At 32.9% G+C, this 8396-nt stretch overlaps 1 long non-coding RNA gene across 1 annotated transcript; it reads right to left on the bottom strand.

The window, feature by feature from the left end:
• Positions 1 to 3085: 3085 nt before the first annotated feature.
• On the bottom strand, positions 3086 to 4912 carry LOC141609177 (uncharacterized). Its single transcript, XR_012527268.1, has 3 exons — positions 4564 to 4912; positions 4401 to 4482; positions 3086 to 3608 (listed from the first exon to the last, which is right to left on the bottom strand). It is a non-coding gene; the product is annotated as an uncharacterized LOC141609177 (long non-coding RNA).
• Between the last annotated feature and the right edge of the window lie 3484 nt (positions 4913 to 8396).

The raw sequence follows: 8396 nt of genomic DNA, 5'->3' as shown, positions 1-8396 counted from the left end.
ACCACACAAACACAGCAGATCAGCTACAACCACAAACACAAACCTAACACAAACACAAACATCACAAACACAAACACACACTTTCTCATCGTCTCTTTCTCTCTTTCTCATCGTCGCTTTATCATCTTCGTCACTGTTGTTGTCGTCGTCTCTTATTTTCTCTAATTATCAGGTATCGCTTTAATTTATATGCATGGTTTTAGGTTTTGTCATCATCTCAGTCATTATTTTCTTTCTCTAATTATTTCATTTGCATGTGTTTTTATCGATCATTATTGTTCTTTCTCTAAGTATTATTCGCTTAATTAGTGAATGGTTCGTTGTTTTTTTCTGCGTTTATTAGCTTGTAAAACAAATTAAATAAAATAAAGCAAAAGAAGAAGATGATGGAGAGGAATGCATAATAAACTTAATTAATTAATATATAAATAAATAAATAACGAATTACATTGCTAAAAATGCAATTCTTAGATATGCATAGAGAGTCTTATTCTCTTCTATGACATCCATCCTCTCCTCCTTTGCTATTTGGAGGTTTCGTTCCGCAGTTGCTATATCGTCATATAGCTGCAACATCTTCTGCTCTGTCAAGCCATTTTTTTTTTTGCGTCCTTGAGTGCGGTCCGAGCGTCCTCAAGGTAGCTCCTGTACCTGCCCTCGATGTCCAGCAACCGGCGGATGAAACTCTTGTTGTACTCGGTCATAATGCATGTATTACAGATGGTATCATTCATTGTTGAAGGAAGTGTTGAAGAAAGTTTGGAGTTTGTTTTAAAGATTTAGAGTTTGGAGCAGTTTAGGACGTGAGATAGTGAGACAATGGAATGGTTATTGAGATAATACATGAATTTATACTTAGTAATGTGTCCTTTGAGTTGTTTTTTAATTAATATATGTTTAGGAAGTTGTGCCAAATCTTATACCTTCTCATTCCATATAGTATTGTGTCCTTTCATATGCAGGGATTTGGCAGTAATAATGCATATTATGCATCGGAGTTGCAGTAATAATGCATGCATCTATAGTAATATATAATTTTTTTTCTTTTTTAAAATCAACAACAACGGTTTTTTTAAAAAAAACCCGTTGTCTTTAGTTATAACAACGGTTTTTTCTACTGTAACCGTTGTTATAACTTTCCCACCAAAATTTAGTCACACTTTCCACAACGGTTTTTTCTACTTTAAACCGTTTTTAATAGTTTTCACAACGGGTTTTTTAGAAAAATCAACCGTTGTTAAAACCTTTAACAACGGACGCTTTAACAACATCCGCTTTTTTATATAACAACGGTTTTTAACCGTTGTTATAGCATGTATCTATAGTAGTGATATTTTGTATATTAGTATAGTTTAATTGTTTAATTGTTTGGTTGTACCTCTAATTTGTGTTTTTGTTTCTCTTTCACGTCTTGTACCTATTTTTATAAATGTTGTACTTGTACCGTAATATAGTTAAGTTGTGTCCTTGTAGTATACTACCATAGCTTTGGTGTTTTGTATCTCTTACTTGTATCTTGTATCTGTTTTTTTAAATTTTGTACTTGTATCTTAATGTAGCTAAGTTGTATTGTCCTTGTATATTATCATAACTTTGGTGTTTTGTCTCTCTTACTTACATCTTGTATATGTTTTTTTACATTTTGTACTTGTACCCTAATATAGCTAAGTTTTATCATCCTTGTATAGTACCTTAACTTTGGTGTTTTGTATCTCTTACTTACATATTGTATCTGTTTTTTTACATTTTGTACTTGTACCCTATTATAGCTAAGTTGTATCGTCCTTGTATAGTACCTTAACTTTGGTGTTTTGTATCTCTTACTTACATATTGTATATGTTTTGTAAAATTTTGTACTTGTACCCTATTATAGCTAAGTTGTATCGTCCTTGTATGGTACCTTAACTTTTGTGTTTTGTATCTCTTACTTACATCTTGTATCTGTTTTTTTAAATTTCGTACTTGTAACTTAATATTTGTAAGTTGTATCGTTCTTGTATAGTACCTTAACTTTTTTGTTCATAGTACCTATATTTTTTTTTTTTTTTTTTTTTTTTGTAACGCTTCTTTCATCTTGTCCCTCGTCTTGCACATTTTGTACCTATACTTAATTATAGCTTAATTGTATCCTAGTTGTTTAGTACCTTTACTTTGTTGTTTTGTATGCTTCATGTGAGCATTTTGTATACTATTTGTTTTTTTTTGTAAACACCAAATTATATCTTAAAATTTTGTACTCGTACCCTAAACATTTCAAATATGTACCTTTTTTTAAAGGACACATACAATTTTTTATTCGTAATTTTTGTGACATGCATCTAGTAATGTTGTACCTGTTGGTATTGTCAAAGAACCCCAATTATATAATTTATATCCCTGGTTTTTAAGCGCATGTACATGGTAAGTATTGTCATACACCTGTTTCGTGTATCCAAATTATTCAGTTTTGTACCCTTTATATTTTTGGTTCAATTCCGTAGGAGTGTGAGGTAGACGCCATGTTGATGAAGAGGGATCAAGAAATACACTCAAGGCTGACGATTGAAAGAGTGGCTCGAATAAAGACAAATGCCCAAAAGTTATGCGAGATGGAGAAGGGTGCATCGGATGTTGAAGATGCCGAGGGTGTTGAAAATGGTGAAGGCAACAAGAAGAAGTGACTTTAATTTATTTATGTATTATTGAACACCTTTTAGTACAATTTTTTGTTGGTTATGTAGTTGGATTATTTTTTTGGGTAAATATTGTGATTGAGTTCTTGTACCTTTGAAATTTTGTAATCATTTCCATTGGTGTTATGTTCATTTATCATTAATTTAATTTTGGTACTCCCATTAACAAGAAATGTATCATAATAGATCTGATTTAGTACCTTGTTTATGAAAGACGTTCAACTTTAGTAATTTGTACGACAATGTCGCTAATGTATTATACTTTTCTAAGTTTAATATAAGTATGGTACTAACATTACTAAAGAATGTATCACAATAGATCCGGGTTAGTACCTCGTTTTATTTGAAACCGTACCTAATTAAAGTGAACTACGTACCACTGTTTGTATGTTTTGTATCGTTAGCAAAAGTATCAAAGTAAACTCTTGAATTATAGTATTAGTGCTGTATTGGAGATTAAATTAAAAGTGCAATTAAGTTTTTTCAAACAAAGTAGAACATTGGGGTAAAAAATACATTCCAAGGTAGTCTACGAAATTCAAACAAATCTAAACTAAGCGTGGTGGCGGAGTACATGGAACTACACAATTAGCTGAAGTTGAACGAACTCCCCTTCCATTCGTTTTTTTACTTTTAGAAGGACGCTTCAACCTAACACTTCGGCCCTTTGTATTTGATCGGAAGGGGTCTAGTACTCTTTGAGGCGCATCATGGCTGTCATTGTTGGTGTTATCGATAGTAGATGTTTATTCAAGAATTTTACGTACACCAGCGCACACACTTGTGTAAACTTGGTCTAAGAATGTCCTTGCTTCGTTTTACCCTTGACTTTGTAGTATGAGGGTGTGAAAGTTGCAGGGAATATCGCGACGCCATGACAGACGTTCTACTGATGGCATAATACTAGATGACTGTTCTCTCATCCGTTCCCACACCTATGACGTAGAAAAGTGACATATAAGTACAATGACTGAAATAGGTGGTATCGGTTTAACAACAATAGGTACGATAACTGAAAATTTGTGAAATATTTGTAAATGTGTAAAGATTTAAAAAATTAGTAAACAGGAAATTATATCTCTGATTTTGCATATCATGACCACCTTTTCTTGATATATCTTTCAGGAATATCAGAGACTGAACTCAAATGGAATACACGAAGGGAGTGACAGCACAAAATTCCAACTTCATCAAACTTTCGGCATGAACATGAGATGAGAGTATTAGGAGAATCAAAGGTTACGACATGATGAATGTCAAGATCATCTAATAGGGAAATCTTAAATACCTTTGTTGTATCTTCGTTGTCTACGACAATAGCAGTTGTACCTAATGAGTATATAAATTCTTCCTCAAAACATTTAAACGAGTTGATAGTATAAACGCTTGAAGCACTCCTAATAAGTCCTACTGCGAACATATTTGATGAAGGTGTTGATCTACCGCATTGAAATTTATGCAACTGATTACTACTCTTTAGGTACGGAATTTATGCAACTAATTACTACTCTTTCGGTACGTAACAAGAAAAAAAAGGTACGGAATTTATGCAACTAATTACTACAATGTAGGTCATAACAAGGAAAGAAAGGTACGGAATTTATGCAACTGATTACTACTCTGTAGGTACGTAACAAGGAAAAAAAGGTATGGAAACTCTGTACGTACGTAACAATGGAAAAAAAAAGGTACGAAATCGATGCAAGGATGTCAAAATAATTTTTTACCATCATCTTCTGTTATTGTGATATCATCTTCCTCAGTCGGTATCGAATGAACATCTTTGGTGTTTTTTTATCATCGCTAGTGCTACAAATTAAAAGGAAAACAAATTAGTATGTAAACAAAAGTTTTAATCATAACAAATAAATCAGCCGTAGATAATAATACCTTCTATTTCAATCGAATCGTCATGTTCTTCCATAGTCATCGCCGTTTCTTTGTGGATCTCATTTACTGCGTCGAAACTCAAATGATTTATAAAATTTTAAAAAAATGATGCATGAAATGCTTGATTTCCATTACAAATCATGCTAAGAAGACAAAATAATACAAAGTAGACAAAAAAACGAACAAACCTTGATCAATTTCCATTACAAATGAAATATAAATCTGGGTAATGTGTGTTTGTATAAACGATGGAGTTGATTGATCAAATGGAATTTTAAATTAGATATGAATGTAGAAGGTGGAAGTTACTGGAAATATTTTCTACAGATTTTTTAGGAAATTATGATATGATTGTGGCTCAATATTAGGAAGACTATCAAGTAGTCCATAACTGCCGAAAATAATGGTGATTTTTTAATAATTAATGAATTAAATTAATTAGAATTATCATATTATAATATGGTATAATTTGGATCCAATACATTTCTAAATGGGTCGTCTCTCACTATTTATTTAGAGGCGGTCTCTCCTAAGTTTTTGTGTACTACAAAAGTTATAGCATTTAAGTTATTCTCATTGGTTCCTCAAATTTAAGGAGTTAGAAAAAACAAATTCTTTTTTTTCCCTGCCAAGACCCACGATCACAACAACAATTATTTACTCTCTTTCCTATTTTCAATATTTACTATCTTTCCTACTTTTAATCCTCTCCTGTTTTCTATTCTATATTATATAACATATATAGTATATACACTACTACAGATACATGCTATAACAACGGGTAAAAACCGTTGTAAAAACAAAAAGCGGACGTTGTTAAAGCGGCCGTTGTAAAAGGTATTTACAACGGTTAGGTTATTTACCTAAACCGTTGTCAAAAGTATTAACCACGGTTCAAAGCCGTTGTTGTTGCGTGTAAGCCGTTGTGGAAAGTGTTTCAAAAATTTGGTGGGAATAATATAACAATGGTTGTCATATGTATAACCGTTGTTGTAACTTTCCCTCCAAAATTGAAATTTGTAGTAACAAGGGGTATATGCTACATACCCGTTGTTGAAATTTGTAGTAACAACGGTTCTTAGTTTAAAACCCGTTGTTGTAACTTTCTCTCCAAAATTGTGAAGACTTTTAACAACGGTTCTTCGTTTAAAACCTGTTGTTGAATATTATGCGCGATATTCGTGAAAGGTATTCACAGCGGGTTTTATTTTAGTAACCGTTGTTAAAGGTCTTCACAACGGTTTTTTTTTAGTAACCGTTTTTATTACGAACTCCTAATGTTTTTAAAAATTAAATTTGTTTCATGCCATTCAAAAACCTGCGTATATCAAGAAAGACCATATACCAAAGACAAAGATAAATCACAATTTGGTTCATCGAACTCAATAGATTCAATTCAACCACAAAAGAAGATCATATATATATATATATATATATATATATATATATATATATATATATATATATATATATATATATATATATATATATATACTTACAAGGAGTTAAATTTATATGAACTAATCATTCCCTAACTTCAACAAAAAATTTACTAATAAGCCGATCTAAACTCGAGTATCATGCATTTCTATTTTCTAAGACGTATTTGCCCAACATGTCCCTTACCTCGTCTATATCTACACTTGAGTCTGCTTTGAATCTCTTGTGACGAGTTGATTACATATCGGAAAAACTAATACAAGACATTATTGTAACAACATCAAATACTGCATAGCAACATCATGGTATAGCAACAAGCAAGACAACATCAACTCTAATTTAAAAAAAGTAATAAACACATTATTAAATTACTAACCTTTTCTGGAATAAGGATATATCTTCGCCTAATAATCTCCAACATGAACCGACAAACGTAGTATCCACATTGTATGCTATCCTATTTGGCGAGGGGCCTATTATTACATAAAAACAAAACGACGGAGAGAAGGCTCACATCGAATCTTGAACTTTAGGTATTGTATTAGTATTAAACACAGATTTTTGCACTTAATGTATTGTATTTGAGCACGTACCCCTGTTATCGTAATAAAATCAGGGCCATCATCAGAATCTTTCGTGGGTTGATCCTGCTCGTTAGCACTTCTCTTCTCAAATGCCCTTTTTTTTTAAAAAAAAAAAAGAGGCAGACACTCATTTTTTTAGGGGCAAAAATGAGCTTTTTGCTATAAATAAAAATTGAAACTTAATGTTATTATAAATAAATCAGTATTATAAACTTACTTATTAATCAAGCGCTTAAAAGTCTCGCTTGGTGGATTATGTATAGAGTCCAACCAAAAACTTTCTTCTTTTTTCGGCATGATGGTGCTAGCACCCAATGAGTCCTACATCAAGAGACATCATCATTATTAACAAGTACATATATTAGTTATGAAAATGCAATTGTAGGGGGAAACGTAATATTAATTTGTTTATTACCCTTTTTCATTATAAGCGGCAAAAATCAGCTTCTTGGTTGTCGCCAATTCTTTGAGCAATATAATCTACCCGATCTTGAACGAGAATTCGGAATAAATAAAGATAAAACATAGGGGCACAGGAATCCGTATTGATCAATTGGAATCTTCTTCTCGGGGATCACTCTCAATTTCAATATCCTACATTATTACGGTATTAATTCCGGTATTTAATTAAAACACTATCTAGTAGTCAGAATATTAGAATATGAAATTATTTATTAAGAAACTTATCGCATCCAAACAAATAGGTGTTGGACATCAATGGTCTAGGCAGCCCAAATGGCTAGCATATCCCATGACATAAGTGCTTCGCGCTCAACCCCTAGAATATCCTCCTCGAGCGGAATAATTATCAATTGCTCGGTTGCTATGCGACGGCAAGCCTCCTCATGCAGTTTCCTCATCGTCACCGTTCTTACTTTTTGCATGTAATCCTTCCCAGTATATTGTGTGGAGTTTAAACTCCTAACTTCTTTCAGGTCGGGGAAATAATGATTCTTTGATTTTGTGCTACTACCACCAGCCTACACATGTAGATAATTAAAATAATAAAAAATCCAAAGGTAACATATCCTAGTTGGAGTAATAAAAATAAAAGCGTACTTAACTAAATACCTCGTCAACCTGCTCTTTCAATGATGAGGTAGTAGTAGCAGGTATGACGGGGGACTTAGGCTTATCAGTCTTTTTTTGTCCCCTACACAAAATTACCATGCATGCTTTTTAGAAATACAGACAAAATATAAGGGAGCGAGGTTTTTAAAAAATGGAGAAGTTAATTAAATACCTCATCAAGTTGTTGTCTCGACGAGGTAGTTGGCATGTCCGGGGATTTAGGCTTATCCGCCTTAGCCGGCTTTTCTGTTCCCTACATACAAAAAATTTCCATGCTTTTTAGAAATACAGAAACAAAAAAAAATTAAAGGGAGGTTTTCATAAAAATGGAGAAGTTAATTAAATACCTCATCAAGTCCCCGGACATTAGGCTTATCCGCCAAAGCCGGCTTTTTTGTTCCCTACAAAAAAAAATAACATATAAATTTAACATATAAAAACATTCAACAATTAAAAATGTAACATATATATATAAAGGTATTTCTTCTAACCCCAACTGCTTTCGGCTGCTGAGGCGGAGACGAGCGAGCCAAGTAGATGTGAGTTTCAGACCATTGGATGAAACTCCCAACCGCATCTCCCAGAATGGTAATGTCGTCACGAACTGGGAGAGGCAGTTGAAAGTTTTCATGGCCTGGAAAGACTGTAGTTATCTCTACTTTTCTATGATTCGGCAAAAGTTTTTCGCCATGAACTACTACAGTTACCGCTGCTGATTTTCTACGAGACCCCGGCCAA

The sequence above is a fragment of the Silene latifolia genome, chromosome 10 (assembly GCF_048544455.1).
Source record: "Silene latifolia isolate original U9 population chromosome 10, ASM4854445v1, whole genome shotgun sequence".
Taxonomy (NCBI): domain Eukaryota; kingdom Viridiplantae; phylum Streptophyta; class Magnoliopsida; order Caryophyllales; family Caryophyllaceae; genus Silene; species Silene latifolia.
Note: the sequence above shows the minus strand (reverse complement) of the source record. Positions and strands in the feature narration are given on the sequence as shown.